At 39.6% G+C, this 15,422-nt stretch overlaps 1 protein-coding gene across 4 annotated transcripts in view; it reads right to left on the bottom strand.

The window, feature by feature from the left end:
* Positions 1 to 15,422, bottom strand: part of LOC121319638 (putative uncharacterized protein DDB_G0282499) — a 48,587-nt gene that overhangs the window by 12,796 nt on the left and 20,369 nt on the right. Inside the window, exon 3 of one of the 4 annotated variants that reach the window (XM_041257256.1) lies at positions 5,809 to 5,969. The exons of the other annotated variants lie outside the window; for them this stretch is intronic. The gene's annotated coding sequence lies outside the window, so the exon portion shown is untranslated. The remainder of the gene's footprint in view (positions 1 to 5,808; positions 5,970 to 15,422) is intronic. 4 annotated transcript variants of the gene reach the window in all.

Here is a 15,422-nt window from a genome sequence, read left to right as displayed (position 1 = left end):
TTGTTCTATTGACTTTTTCCAGTTGCAATCAATTCACTTAGGTAAACACACCCTGAAAAGGTGTACAAAAACACACACACATATATACATAATAAATATATCTCTGGGAAAAAATTGAGACCACTGCAAAATTATCAGTTTCTCTGGTTTTACTATTTATAGGTATGTGTTTGGGTAAAATGAACATTTTTGTTTTATTCTATAAACTACTGACAACATTTCTCCCAAATTCCAAATAAAAATATTGTCATTTAGAGCATTTATTTGCAGAAAATGACAACTGGTCAAAATAACAAAAAAGATGCAGTGTTGTCAGACCTCGAATAATGCAAAGAAAATAAGTTCATATTCATTTTTAAACAACACAATACTAATGTTTTAACTTAGGAAGAGTTCAGAAATCAATATTTGGTGGAATAACCCTGATTTTCAAGCACAGCTTTCATGCGTCTTGGCATGCTCTCCACCAGTCTTTTACATTGAAGTTGGGTGACTTTATGCCACTCCTGGCGCAAAAATTCAAGCAGCTCGGCTTTGTTTGATGGCTTGTGACCATCCATCTTCCTCTTGATGACATTCCAGAGGTTTTCAATGGGGTTCAGATCTGGAGATTGGGCTGGCCATGATAGGGTCTTGATCTGGTGGTCCTCCATCCACACCTTGATTGACCTGGCTGTGGAGCATTGTCCTGCTGGAAAAACCAATCCTCAGAGTTGGGGGACACTGTCAGAGCAGAAGGAAGCAAGTTTTCTTCCAGGACAACCTTGTACATTGCTTGATTCATGCGTCCTTCACAAAGACAAATCTGCCCGATTCCAGCCTTGCTGAAGCACCCCCAGATCATCACCGATCCTCCACCACATTTCACAGTGGGTGCGAGACACTGTGGCTTGTAGGCCTCTCCAGGTCTCCGTCTAACCATTAGACGACCAGGTGTTGGGCAAAGCTGAAAATTGGACTCAGAGAAGATGACCTTACTCCAGTCCTCTACGGTCCAATCCTTATGGTCTTTTGCAAACCTCAGCCTGGCTCTTCTTTGCTTCTCATTGATGAAGGGCTTTTTTCTAGCTTTGCACGACTTCAGCCCTGCCCCTAGGAGCCTGTTTCGAACCGTCCTCGCTGTGCACTTCACCCCAGCTGCCGTTTGCCATTCTTTTTGTAGGTCACTTGCTGTCATCTTATGGTTGCTGAGTGACATTCGAATGAGTTGGCGGTTATCCCGGTCAGTGGATAGTCGTTTTCGCCCTCTGCCGGTCTGTAGCTTTGTTGTCCCCAATGTGTGCTGCTTGACCTTGTTCTTATGAACCGCCGTCTTTGAAATTTTAAGGATGGAAGCAACCCGACGCTCACTGTATCCCTCTGCCAGTAAAGCCAGAATTGAACCCTTCTTTTCCTCACTCAAAACTTTCCTTTTCAACTCTTTGGGCATGGTCAATAGTTATTTTTTGATTCCAATTACTTTTGAGGTACTACTAGCACTGTCCAGCTGGTCCTATTGCAAGAGGATAGTGATGACCACAGGAGTGATTTTTATACTTATCCTCGTTAGATAAGATTTGGTTCAGGTTATCCCCTAATCAGTACCTCATTCAGTAGAATGAGGTGTGTCTGTGTTGGAATTCAACACACTGGAATGGAATGGCTGGCATACATGTAGAGATGCTGATTTAAGAAAAATTTGCAGTGGTCTCTTAATATTTTCCAGAGCTGCTGTATGCGTGTGTGTGTGTGTGTGTGTGTGTGTGTGTGTGTGATATATATATATATATATATATATATATATATATATATGCGCTTCTAAAATTTATCTTCACATCAAACTTTTAAAAAGAAATAAAATTAACTCAGCAAATCTTCTTCTGATTATTATTATTATAAGCACTTAGCATGATACAGAATTAAGTATAAGCTGCCATTGAGAAAAGTTAAAGTTATGGAGTCCAGGAAGCGTGTTGAAAGAAAAAAAAGTTGGTCGAATCTCCAGGGCTCCATATATAAAATGTGATGGTTGCTCCTTTTGTAATAGTACAACATTTTTACACTTTTTTTTAGGCCTTGTGTATCTTGATTTTTTATTTATATAACATAACACACAGACCTTGGTTGTAACAATAACGGGCGTATATTCATGAAACCACGAGCCTGTCACTAACTGTAAACGGTTTCGCTAGATAGAACAGCTATACACATGAAACAAATTGCTTACCTTGAAAAACCTAATGAGACCAATCTGCGTGCTGCCTGCTATCAAGACCAAGACCCGATGTGCTGAGACCGAGACCCAGACCTTAAAATGTGGCCTCGAGATTGGCCTCGAGACCAAGACCGGGTCTCGAGACTCCATCTCTGGTGTGTAGTAGGACAGGGTTGTAGCCGCTAGTGCTAAGGAGTGCTAGGATATGACCAGCGAAATGGCTGAAGTTATTCAGTATGTCTTAAACCATGTGAAATGGCAAAAAACGATGTTGGAAGAACCGAGAATGGTGGACAAAGCAGGATAAACATCGCACTGATAAAGGAATTGTAATTGTATGTAGTGTGCTGCCCCAGGTGCAAGGAGCACTGACTACTGAGTTAGAGAACGTGAAGCTGTGTCAACAAGAAAATGCTCTATTGAAAAGGCAGTTGAAGTTTATACAATGTTCTATGACTAAGGCAGAAAGAAGATGAGTTAGTGCAGGATTATGCAGTAAGGAAGTGGGAAGTGTATACAGATTGTTCATGGTCAGACGACCCCAATGAACAGGATCAAGGGTTTGTGCAAGTGTTAATAAGTGGCCTTGGACCACACCTGCAAAAGTCAGTTGAACTGGGAGTTAATCCTGGGAATTCGTACGATGTGGTGTTGGCATGGGGAGGTATGGCTGGGAACCGGAGAATAAAGAAGGAAAACGGGATGTGAAGAGAGTAAGCTCAAGAGCAGTTGTGTGTGCTGGGAACTGAACAGAAGTACGATGAGACAGACTGCCAAGGAGTTACAAATGTGATATGATTTAACACAGGTAAATTGTAAGCAAGTAATTGTCTGTGAGAATGAAGATTCAACTGAGCAGGAAAGTAACTGACACAAAATAGCTGGCATGAATAATATTTGGTTTCTAAAAATGTAGAATTAAATCAACGTTTTATTTTCAGGAGTCTATATTAATGATTGTTTAGTTTTGTTGCATTAAACAGGGAGATACCATTTTCTTTGAATGGAAAGCACCTGGTTTAGTAAAGCACTGAAGTTACTAGTGTTAACTGGTTTTATTTGCACATATACAATAAGTTTTGTTTATGTTGGTCACAACTAACGTTTTATGTAGCTTCTAGCAGGAGAGGTGATGATAACTAGATTAATGTGGTAACTGAGAGATTAATAAATCGTGAATGACATGTGATTATAGCGGTGAACTGCAGGTGTTGCAATTGTAGTCCAAGTCAGGGACTAAACCTGAAACAAACTAAGGGATCTAGACGAGAATATTAATTATTTTCGTGACTGAGATACTTCTGTGTGTGTGTGTGTGTGTGTGTGTGTGTTGTAAAGGATGGTTGTATTGTGTTTGTGGCTGGCCGTGCTAGCAAGCTGTATGGTTGTGAACATTATACCATACCTGTAAGACTATAGGCATATTTTAGGTAACAGTTGAGTGTAATATGGAGTCTCTGAACTGGATGTTACATATGTATTTTATATCCGTTTGTCTGTTGGCTCTAGGATGACCATATCATCCCGATTTTCAGGGCTTTGTCCCGCGTCCTGATTGCGGTATTGTTGGGAAGCCATTTGTCCCAATTTTTAGAGTAAACGTTGAAAACCCAGACGTTAGGAAATTTTATATGTGGCTGCTGTATTGCTTCGCGGTGCAACAGCATACTCTACTGGTTTAGTGCGTGTTGTTTGAGTGAGTTGTTTGCATTGCATCTATGCGACATGTACCGAACAAAGTGTGAAAAAATATAACTGGATTCAAATCGCATTTTGTAAATTGTGTGAAAAAAAAAGAGCGCAGCATCACACGGTGGCGAGTTGGATGTGAAGCATCATGCCGGTGGGACACTACTATTATTATTATTATTATTATTATTATTATTATTATTATTATTATTATTATTATTATTATTATCGTTATTAGTATTGTGACTGAATTGAAGCTTGCGTGAGTAATAGAAGCTCAAAAGTAAAAATGAATTTCAGCATGCGCCGCAAGGAGTTCAACAGCTACATCATCGGCAAAAAGGATGTTATGCGCATGGCCAAGTCATCCAGTTAGGATAAAGGATTAGAATTAGGATTTCACTGACATTTCGCAGACTTATTTAAATATTAAACACACCTAGATAACATTTCATAGTAATATAAAAGCCTAAAAATGGTGGTACTTGCTTCCTTACTGAAACAGAATGCTGTAATTTGTTAAAAGGCAAGCACACACATCTCCCAACAGTTGCTGCTGACATTCTCTGTCTGGTGTGGATTTGCCCATACATTGAGACAGCATATCCGCATCCACTGTAGTAGCCTTTTGTTTAATGTGTGATTCTGAAGCTAAATAGTGATTGTTGTATTTTCCTTAAGTCACAAGATGTGCAATACAATGACCTCCATCTGCATGTACAGGTTCTTTGGGAAAGTTCGTGACACGATCCTCAGCCAAAATATACTTTGCTTGTTTTGCTTTGTTGTCCATTTTTGGTATTTTATGTCCAATGCTAAAAACTAGATTTTAGCAACCTAATTCAAAACAATGCAGCACTGCCTGTCCCACCTGCTACTTATAGTACAGCAGGTCACAGAAACACCAGTGCAGACTGACAGGCTGATTAAAACACCGTCTGAACAGTAAACAAGAAAGTTAACTGCTTTGGATCCATTTGTTTTTTTATTCTATTTCTCTATGTTTTTGTTTTTGCCTAAGTGCAATGCACACAGGAATTAGAAGGAATAAAAAAAGAAAGTATGTAGTTTGCGTCAATTGCATTGTGCAGTAGTTCATTTAAACAAGGTTTCTTCCTCCTCGCACCAACGTGTCCCAATTTTTTCACTCTTGCTATCTGGTCACCCTAGATGGCGCTCAGACTGTGAAAAGGGACAGGTTCTGTCACATTTTGAGAACGGAAGCCAGCTTCAGTACAGGAAGAGAGTGGATTAAAATAACATATGGATCACAATGACGATGCAGTAGGACTGGAAGCTAGAAGTTTAGTTCAAAGCAGCAGTGAAAGATAAGATTCTGGGTGTGTTGCCAGAGAACAGGCAATATGCAGATAAGGTGCCTGGGCAGTTGTCCAGCAGCAGAGAAGTGTTAATAGTAGATACTGGAGGCACAGCTCACCACTGCAAACTCACGAATTTTAGAGTGAATACAATTTTAAGCAATAATTGTGGCTGTACTGACACTTAAAGATAACTTGTTGGGAAAGTGGCAGTGGCTACAGAAAAGTCTGTAATGGCAGAAGAACCACAAGGAGATTATAGCAAATACATAAGAATGTTGCAACAGCGCAAATAGGGGAGTGACGTGCGGTGGCAATCAATGATTTGGATATGATGTCCCTTTAACAAAACAATATGTAATGATTGAAGGTGTTAACGGAGGCACACAAATTGCCTTCAAAACACAGCCGATAGAAATAAAAATTGGAGCTATCACTGCAACAGTAGAAATGTATCATGCAAAAAACGCATGATCGAAACATTTTAGGACTAGATGTAATGTCACAAATTAAATTAATTGTTGATACGGGTGCATGCAATACGTCACCAGGCATAAGCAATGAAGCACACAGAAATGGAGCCCGGCGAAAAATAGCTGCACTCACATATTATGATGTCTCATCTTTCCCTCTCACACTTCAGGACTTGACTGAGCAGTACCTGGAAGAGCTGGCTCAGCACAGCAATGACTGTGGTAAGGCAGTGGGCATGCTTATCACAATTGAAGGAGACGCCCATCCTCCATAGAAGTTGTACCCAAGTAAACCTGAAGCAACGGAAGCAGTAAAGGGTATTACTACAGACCTGTTACAACCGGGTATAGTAGTTCAATGTAACTCACCCACAAACAGTCCCATTTGGCTGGTGCCCAAAAGGGAATGGAAATGGCAACTGACTACTGATTACCACAGACTGAAGCAAGTATTGCCTTAAATGGCACAAATTTTATCTAATCCTCATACGATCCTCATTGTAGTACCTGCTGATGAAAGCTGGTTTTCAGTGATAGACACCAGTAATGGTTTTTGGAGTCTATCTATTAGACCGGAAGACCAACAGAAGTTCGCATTCACCGTGAAAGGTGTACACAAGGGTATCACAACTCACCAGTGATATTCCATCGATGTCTGGCAAAGGAAATATGGTCCCTAGACAACAACCAACATGGAACTGTGTTACAATATGTTGATGACTTGTTATATAGTTCTTCTCTTGCAGAGGCGCAGAAGTTGTTGCATGACACACTGGCCCTACCAGTGTGTGTGTTCAAGGAAACAACCATGGACAATGGGTACACAAGACAAACCAAACTATACAGAACTAACAAAGCAGAGGTTGTTGGCACTGCTCCTGTGACAAAAACAAAAGAATGACAACCTTTGATATTGGAACTTGTGAAAATAACTGAACATGCCTACTGCCTATGACTATGTAAGCCTGGCAATGGACAAAGCCACAGTATGGACAGACTTATAAATTAGACTACCACCAGGAGGGTATTATGCAGGAGCGAGACACTCTTGATGACATGGCACATGGAGCCAGTGGTTATGGCTCCACAGAAATACATACTAATTGAGTTTGTTTGTATTACAGGAACTCCAAGATGTACCCTAACCTATTTTGTGTTCACAGGGCAGTGACTGAAATGCAAAGAACTTGGAAAACAGCCAATCCCACAATGGCTTGGTATGATAAGGGAATAGCCCCTCAAATGAAAATTGTACTAAAATAGACCAAAAGAGAAACCATAAACCCATGCAACACCCACTAACCGCACACTATAAACATATTTCAACAACAATTAAACCAAAAAGTCTTGAAAAATACGTACAACAAAATACGTCTGCTTCAATAACTAGAACATGTAACCGACGTGACGTATTGTCTGAATTAGCACGATGGTTTGGGTCAGCCCAATCTGCCATGAATGGAATAAATGCTGAATTCCAACAATGATAACGATGTAACAAACACATGGAATGCAAAAGGCATGATGCATTCCGGCACTGGGGTGCGCCATGCAGCTCATGCAATACAATTAATGGTAAAGTTTATCAAAACCCTCTTACAGGGGCTATTAGGGATAATGTTAATGTAATACAACAAGAAGAAAGGTGTTACCGTATAGGAATGGCCATGGGGAACCATTTTGACCAAAACATCCTCTTTGGACGTTTACCAGTGTTGCATAGAAAATCCCTCCAACGTGTTAAGGTGTGTGGTCTAGGTATCGTATGGGACGCCATCCTCGCCCATCAAGGCCTGTAACATACCACTAATATCACCTATCAAATTTGAATACCCTCAGGAACCTCTAGGGTAGCTGTGGTGGTAAAAGCGGTTCAACCATTGGGACAAGAAGGTGGTAACCATGTATATACTTTGTAAAACATGGGGTGGGTAGGAAATGGTAGTTTGTACAGCCTGGATTGTTGTACTGAATATAATGACATTGTAATGTGTACAGTATATACTTACGTGCTGACTATAGCACTCTTTCTCCTCGCTGCTGTTTCCACTTAATGACATTGAACAAATGACACATTGGTGCATCGCCTCTGACTGTACACACATTATCGGAGCCAGAACATGTGAAACAAATGTCTCTTATTGTATATATGTGAACCACACAGTAACACTGGGGTCCAGAATAATACATCCATTACCCCCATTGTACGTAACCAACATCCTAGATCATTCTGAATGGCTGGCAAAAATAGACCACAAGAAGTCTAACACGAGGCAATTCTAGCAGAAGTACATGCATGTATGGTTCAGGACATTGCAAAGATTATCAAAACCTGGAGCTCGAGTCGCAAGTGGGGTTTTGGCCCAGGGGGAAAAAAAAGATTGGTTTGGAGTGGATAATGATTCTCTTTGTTTTGCCATATGAAACGTGCCACAAGGCGCCGACAATGTGAACACCGTATTACTCAAGGAGTAAGGTCGGCATTAATGATTTAAAAGATGAGGATACCTCAAGGCAAGTACTGGTGACCTCTGCCTTGAGGTACAGAAGACAGAGAGTGAAAAAGGGATGAAATTATGGCCCTTTGACTTGTACAGCCAATTTGCTTTTCTGTCTCACTGCGCATGTGCAAAGAAGAGACTAAGAACAGAGGATGGAAAGATACCAGCAATTGACTTGTATTTGACTTGTACAGAGTGCATGAACAATGGAAGGTTACAAAGTGTGGAATGTGTGCAAAACTGTTATGGTTAAATAAAAAAAAGATACATAGATGAAGTGCCGGCACTGAGTGGTGCAACTCATGTGGAGAATGTTCAAGGTTACTTATGCAAACTGTTAATATGCTAATAGTGTTATTGCAAATTTACTAACATGGCTGCGTGCAGAATGCTATATATGTTTCTTACTGATACAGATGCATAGGAGCTAGTGATGGTAACCTCTGTCACATGCCGTGGACCATCTCCGTTTTCAGCTATACGAAGGTCCAAAGGAGGGACTGAAGAGGCAGCCAATACCCAGGTCAGCAATTGTAGGGTTAAGGAGGATCCGTGATGTTTCCAAGGCAGGACAGTCTAGTGCAAGCTGATAGTTTTGCCTTTCATACCCTGCTTTGCTTTTCATATATTGTTTTGTTTTTGCTACTGTTATGCTTTTCACACAAAAATGTTCTAGTGCAGAGTGACTTTATTTTGCTTTTGATGCAGCTGCGCTTGTAAAAGATTAGGGAAAGAAAAAAACTCCTTATAGGGAGGACTTTGAGACTGTTCTATGATATTGTTGACTTATTCATCTGCTAAACATCTATAAGTATTGAGCCACCTCGTCTTAAAACTAAGTGCGAGTGTTTTCATGTAACTGCTTCTCTTCCCTTGAGCGCATTGTAATAAATTTCTTCAACTGCTACCAGTCCGAGTCATGAGTCATTTCACACAACAGGAGATTTCCCCCCTACTACAATTATTAATTGAAAAGCCTTCTGTAAGCATTTTCTCAGATGTATGGAATTCTTACTAAATCTAAACATGGTCTCTCACTGTTTTTTTTACCAAGGCTTCATTAATTCCTATGATTTATGAAGCCATGTCTAGTCTAGTCCCTTTTCCTTGTACCATGAGGTATTGCATTAGTGGCCAAGAGTCCTTCAACTATCCTCGTTTGGCCCTACAAGCAAGCAAAGTTACCAAGAGGAATTACTTTCTCTTTGGCAAACCTGCTACAGCCTGACACACACTGGTACCATTATGTTTTGACAGAAGTTTTTCTTCAAGTTAATTTCTGCACTACATTCTCTTAGTTTCAAATCTTTATAATCTTTCTACTAATAGACTTTGTATTGTTCTTTCATTAAAGTAAAATCAGGAATAACTATTTCCTTTAATTCAATTACAACTGTATCTAGACTTAGTTACTATTTTCATAGTCGGCTGCTCTCCTATGCTTCAATGAATTGGAATGCCAAAAGAGGTTTGTTTATTTAAGAGATTCTACCTCTTGATAAGAGAGACAAGACTTTTCAGCATGCCAGCATGATTTTTTAGTAATGAACTCTCCTACACAGACTCTGTCTAATTCCACTAATAATACTGGTTACAAATAACATGTTAAACAATAATACAGTAGACTATTAACAGGGTATATCATGTTATATTGTAAACTAACAGAAATAATATATCATAATACAGTTATAAGTAGGGTATTTCATTAGTTCATTTTAGATTCTCCCAGTTATGTCAAGCAAATCAGCCCTGTTCCAGCAGGATTCAACTTCCCTTTCTGGTTAAGCTCTGAGTGGTTCTGTGAAGGCCCGACAGGACGAGCTAGCCATCCTTTCACATCACAGGTATGAGAGACAACAGCCTTTACGTGATACTTGCAAGATATCTGGACACGTCTAGCAAGGATACTTTCTTTACATTCCAGCTTACCCAAATGTGCCCATCTTACAGTATGATCCGTTTAACACCCCACACATCTAGATCAATATTCAGATGCGAGAATGACACTCCTTCAGGGCCATCGCACTGAAATAGCATTCGACAACGCTTAACCATATGGCTACAAGTAGGGCAGGGTTTTGGTCCTATCATTGATAACTCTCCCCTACATTTGTCACATCCACAGTTTACCATAGCCTTGCTCCTAGTTCCTTTAATCAAAGTCATCCTTTCATCAGCAACAATAGTACTGGATTGATAACTATTTTCTTGATACATTTCACGTTGCTCACTAAGGGTAACCTTAACAGGATTTCCCTTCATCTAAAAACACAGGTGTGGGCAAGAATTCACCATATCACTGGGTTTCCAGCCCATTCCTTCATCTACATCAAGTGGGTTGTCACATGTTTAGGTTTTCGGAATCACTCATTTGACCCCTAACTTGTAAAACCATGTACCACTAAAAAGAGAACAAAAATAAAATAATTAAAATATGCCAGCTCAGTCATTTAAAAAGAGTTTGGTCTACCCTCAGAACAATATTCACTAATTTTGGATGGTCAAAACACAGCATTAAGAACAAATATGAAGAGCAAGGATGGACATATCACTGGTGAAGAATATATATGAAATGCACACTACGGACAACAACACTTGCACCAGGAGCAATAGGAACAAGTGCAACTGACTAAACAAGAAATACAGAAAACATTAGTAAAGAAATAATATCATTAAAATAAACGACTTAATTTAAATCAAATCTAATTAATCAAATGACAATTTAAAAATACCATATCAAAATATTGAAATGTCAACTGAAAGAAATAATCTTATAGCAAAAAGAAACTAAAAAATGTAAAACTAAAATATTAAAACATAAAATAAAATGACAATTTAAAACTAATAAAAGCAATAGACTACTAAACTCAACCAAGATAGCAAAGAAAACTAAAACTAAAACAAAACAAGTTCAAATACAATACCGATTAAACAAGAATAAAAAAGTGAAAAGGATATTAAGTTTAACAAAATATCAAGCCTGATTATTCATAAACACCTACGATATCCTTAACACTACTCAAAATCCAAACAAAACCCAACAACTTAAGGAGGTAAGGCACATAGGAGGTCTCAGCTCCATGACCTGGCAATGATTGTTCCATTTCCCATCCCGCTTCTAAGGGACGTGTATGGGGTACCCAGGTGTTAAGTCCTGTACCGAAATGCCAATGCCAGCAAGTATGGTGTGGTATTTTACCTACTCAACACTGGTGGTTGAAAAGGTAGGCAATCAGTGTCTGTGTGCCCCATAGTTTGGATACAAGTTATGTTGGAAAACATGGATTGAGAATTGATTAGGGGTTTGCTACGCATGTGGACTAGCAGAGCTATACTGGTGTTCTTTTCTGAAAGGAGACTAATATTGCAGATAGCAGACTGTTTGGTTCAAATTGCATGTACTGCTAACTACTGATAGAGTCGATGCGTCTACAAACTGCCCAACAATGACTGCAAGCTAATGAGATAACAATGCTGTGGACTAGAAGGGAACAGGCCCTAGACTTCAGAGAGATCAAAAGAGATAATCCCACTGGCATCAATGGGGGTCGCAAGGAGATAACAAAAGGCAGTGTATGGACCTTTTGTCTCCAGGAGTGTGAAGAATGCACTGAGTTCAGATGTTGTCACACTAGACCACACACACAGACACACACACATTAACACTCACACAATAAATTAAATTACCTTGACCATTGGTTAATGTCAGAGAAAGGGGAGGTGGACCATCTATACAGAAGGGTATTTAATGTCATGCAAACATTGTAATGTTGAGTTCTGTATGTCCTGTACCTGGGACCAGACTCCCTGCATATTTCAATAAACCTGGCAACTGATTGAAGAAAAGGACTCTGTGCATTTTCTTGAATCTACTTACCCATCATCTATTTTTTAAGTACTTCAAGTTATCCCCTTGTTTGCTTTTTAATTCTGCTTGATTAAACACTGTCTTCTTCATTCACATTTGTCCTAACAAAGTAGCTGGACTTTGTTTGACCCAGTAACCACAACATCATTGTACTTTGTAGGGGTGATATACAGCTACTGTTTGCCTGCTGTTAGTCCAGTGGTCAACGGTTTGGTCATATTTCCCTTCCTGTAGCTGAATCAGTTAAAACAGCCCCATCTGTTCAGGAAGTAAGGCCAGTCGTTTAAGTTAACTGATTTCTTCAGAGGGCAGAGGAATTACAGTCCTCAGCAATTCTAATTCATCACGTGTGTCTGTGGTTGCAAAGTCTGTGTTCCAGTTCAGTACTATACTGGGTCTATGTTTTGAATATAATACGTTGTTTTATTCTTTAGATAAATACAAGATTGTCGAAAGCCCTGTTGCTTGTACTGACAGGGCAGGTCAGATCTGGGTTCATAACAAGGTAAACTCATAGTAACTGAATCTGGACCCAAAGAATATATTTGCTTTTGTAATTTCTATATATTGTGTATATAAAATCGGTGGTCACGAACCCAAAATAAAATGTTGTTTTTATGTATTTATTATAAATAAATACAGTACTGTACAGTACAGTACTTACAGTACTTTAGGCTTCTTGTTAATGATAGAAAAGTAGAACAGGATCCCACTATGCTTTTTATCAGACATTACTATCAGTGGTAAATAAAAGTTTGGAGATAGATTGAACAAATAAACATGAATACATTGACTGTTATTGTCTTTTCCGATGAGCACGCAGAGAAGCTGACAAATTGACTCCCTCACTGAAGAAAATGTCCCCGTGACAGAGATCGAATGATTCTTGGAGTTCGGTCTCTGTCCCGACCTGTGAGAGCACTACGTAAAAAGGAACACAGTACCCTTAATCAAATGGCATGACAATTTATTCCTTAGGGTAGCTGGGAGTTGATCATTTAGGAAGGGGGCTGAGCTACGACACCCAAGTTCAATGACTTGGACGGAAGACTGCTTGCTATCCGAGGATTGGAGGAACGGATGCGCTTGTTAACCTATGGGTAATGAAAATAGGTACAAATAGAGGGGAAAGTGTTCTGTTCCTTGGTAAACCTACGAGGAGTCTGTGTTGCCATATTGTGAACAGTAAGTTTCATCTTGTGTCTGTTAGTGTTTGTTAACTGTAGTCTGTTTTTTTAATAGATACCAGTAGCACGATCCGGAGCTGTAGTGAAAGCCAGCATAAACCTGGACATCACTTTCTCCCCTGCATTTTCACAGATAACTGCAATATACGACGAGCACTTATTCACTATCACCAAGTGTTTTTGTGTTAAACTGGACTTTTGGTTGCAGGTCAAACCCGTGGGATTTTTACAAACAAAGTGATACATGCCACTGTATTCACTTCCATCATTTTTTTTTTTTTTTTTTACAGGCATTTGCCATACGGCTCAGGACATTGACTTAATTTCAATAAACACCCTTGCACCTGTTAATCATTGTTTGTGTGATTAATCCGCTCTGCACTCACCTGTATTCATGCACCACTTTGCCACACCCCCCTAACATTTTGGGAGAGGGCCACATTAACCCTCAATCTGTAAGTCCTGAAACAAACACTAACCACCGGCATAAAGTTAGTTATTTTTATGTAATTTTATTACATAAAAGTAACCCAAAATACTATCCACGTTCATAAAAACAAAACTACTTGAAATACGTTATGCACTCAATACAAACACCACTATTCTCTGGCAAAGCACGATATGAAAAATAAAAAAACGTAAAATCATGGATAGTATATAACAGCCAGCTGTCAGATTCACACATACTCATATTGCTCTGAGCACACAAAACTCAGGGGAGATGTTTAAGGAGGACAGAGATGTTTTGGACTCCTGCAGTGGATTGTTCGTGCACTGGGCTTGCAACGTATCCAGACAACTTTTAATAAATCAAGAAAAATCACACGCACTCACTTAATTTGAAGCTTTAACGAATCAGGGCAGTACAGTGCTCCTTCTGTTTATTAAATGCTTAATAATGGATCCAGTGGTTGCAAGCCACTTTGGATCTCTGCTAATAAGCAGTCTCCAGTGCCTTTACAGGTTTAACAGGTTGAATACTTCAATACAGTAACATGGGTATGCTTATCGCTATAATAATTAATCTACCCCTTAAATTAAAAGAAAACAATACAAAGAGTGGTGTTACAGACCAGTGGGTTCTGGTGAAGTGTATAACCAAATGAGATGTTTCAGGAGGAGGAGGAGAAGGAGGAGGAGAGCATGAGCCCTAACCACCACAGTTACCAGGGGGTTTAGTTTCCTGCTCCCGTCACCTGCCTGCTTGCTTAACTTCAGTAATTGAGAAGAACTGTAATCTCTGCATTTTTAATTTTCCACCGAAAACATACTCCATCAGTTTCACTTCCCAATACAATCATTACACAGTGCCTATAGAAAGTCTACACCCCCTTTCAAAATGTTCACCTTTTGTTGCCTTACAGCCTGGAATTAAAATGCATTAAAGTTTTTTCTTTTAATTTAGCTACACATCCTACTCCACAACTTCCAAGTGAAAAAATATTCTAGAAATCTGTAGACAATTAAAAATAAAAACTGAAATAGCTTGGTTGGATAAGTGTCCACCCCCCTTGTAATAGCAATCCTAAATTAGCTCAGGTGTAACCAAATTGCCTTAAAGTGGCCTCCACCTGTGTTAGATTGTAGTGATTCACATGATTTCAGGACAAATTCAGCAGTTCCTGTAGGTTCCCTCTGCTGGATAGTGAATTTCAAAGCAAAGACTCAACCATGATCACCAAGGCACTTTCAAAAGAACTCCGGGACAAAGTTGTTGAAAGGCACAGATCAGAGGATGGGTATAAAAAATAAAAAATAATAAAAAGCCCTTGAATATCCCTTTGAGCACAGTCAAGACAATTATTAAGAAGTGGAAGGTGTGTGGCACCACCAGGACCCTGCCTAGATCAGGCCGTCCCTCCAAACTGGATGACCGAGCAAGGAGACTGATCAGAGAGGCTACCAAGAGGCCAATGGCAACTTTAAGAGCTACAGGCTTTTATGGCCAAAGTGTGCATGTGACAACAATATCCCAAGCACCTCACAAATATGGCCTGGATTGTAGGGTGGCAAGAAGGAAGCCACTACTCAAGAAAGCCCACCTTGAATCTCATTTGAAGTATGCAAAAAAAACACTCAGGAGATTCTGTAGCCATGTGGCAAAACATTTTGTGGTCTGACGAAACTAAAATGGAACTTTTTGGCCAAAATACAAAGCATTATGTTTGGTGCAAACCCAACACCTCACCCA

The sequence above is a fragment of the Polyodon spathula genome, chromosome 8, assembly GCF_017654505.1.
Source record: "Polyodon spathula isolate WHYD16114869_AA chromosome 8, ASM1765450v1, whole genome shotgun sequence".
NCBI lineage: Eukaryota > Metazoa > Chordata > Actinopteri > Acipenseriformes > Polyodontidae > Polyodon > Polyodon spathula.
This window is presented reverse-complemented; position numbering and strand designations above follow the sequence as displayed.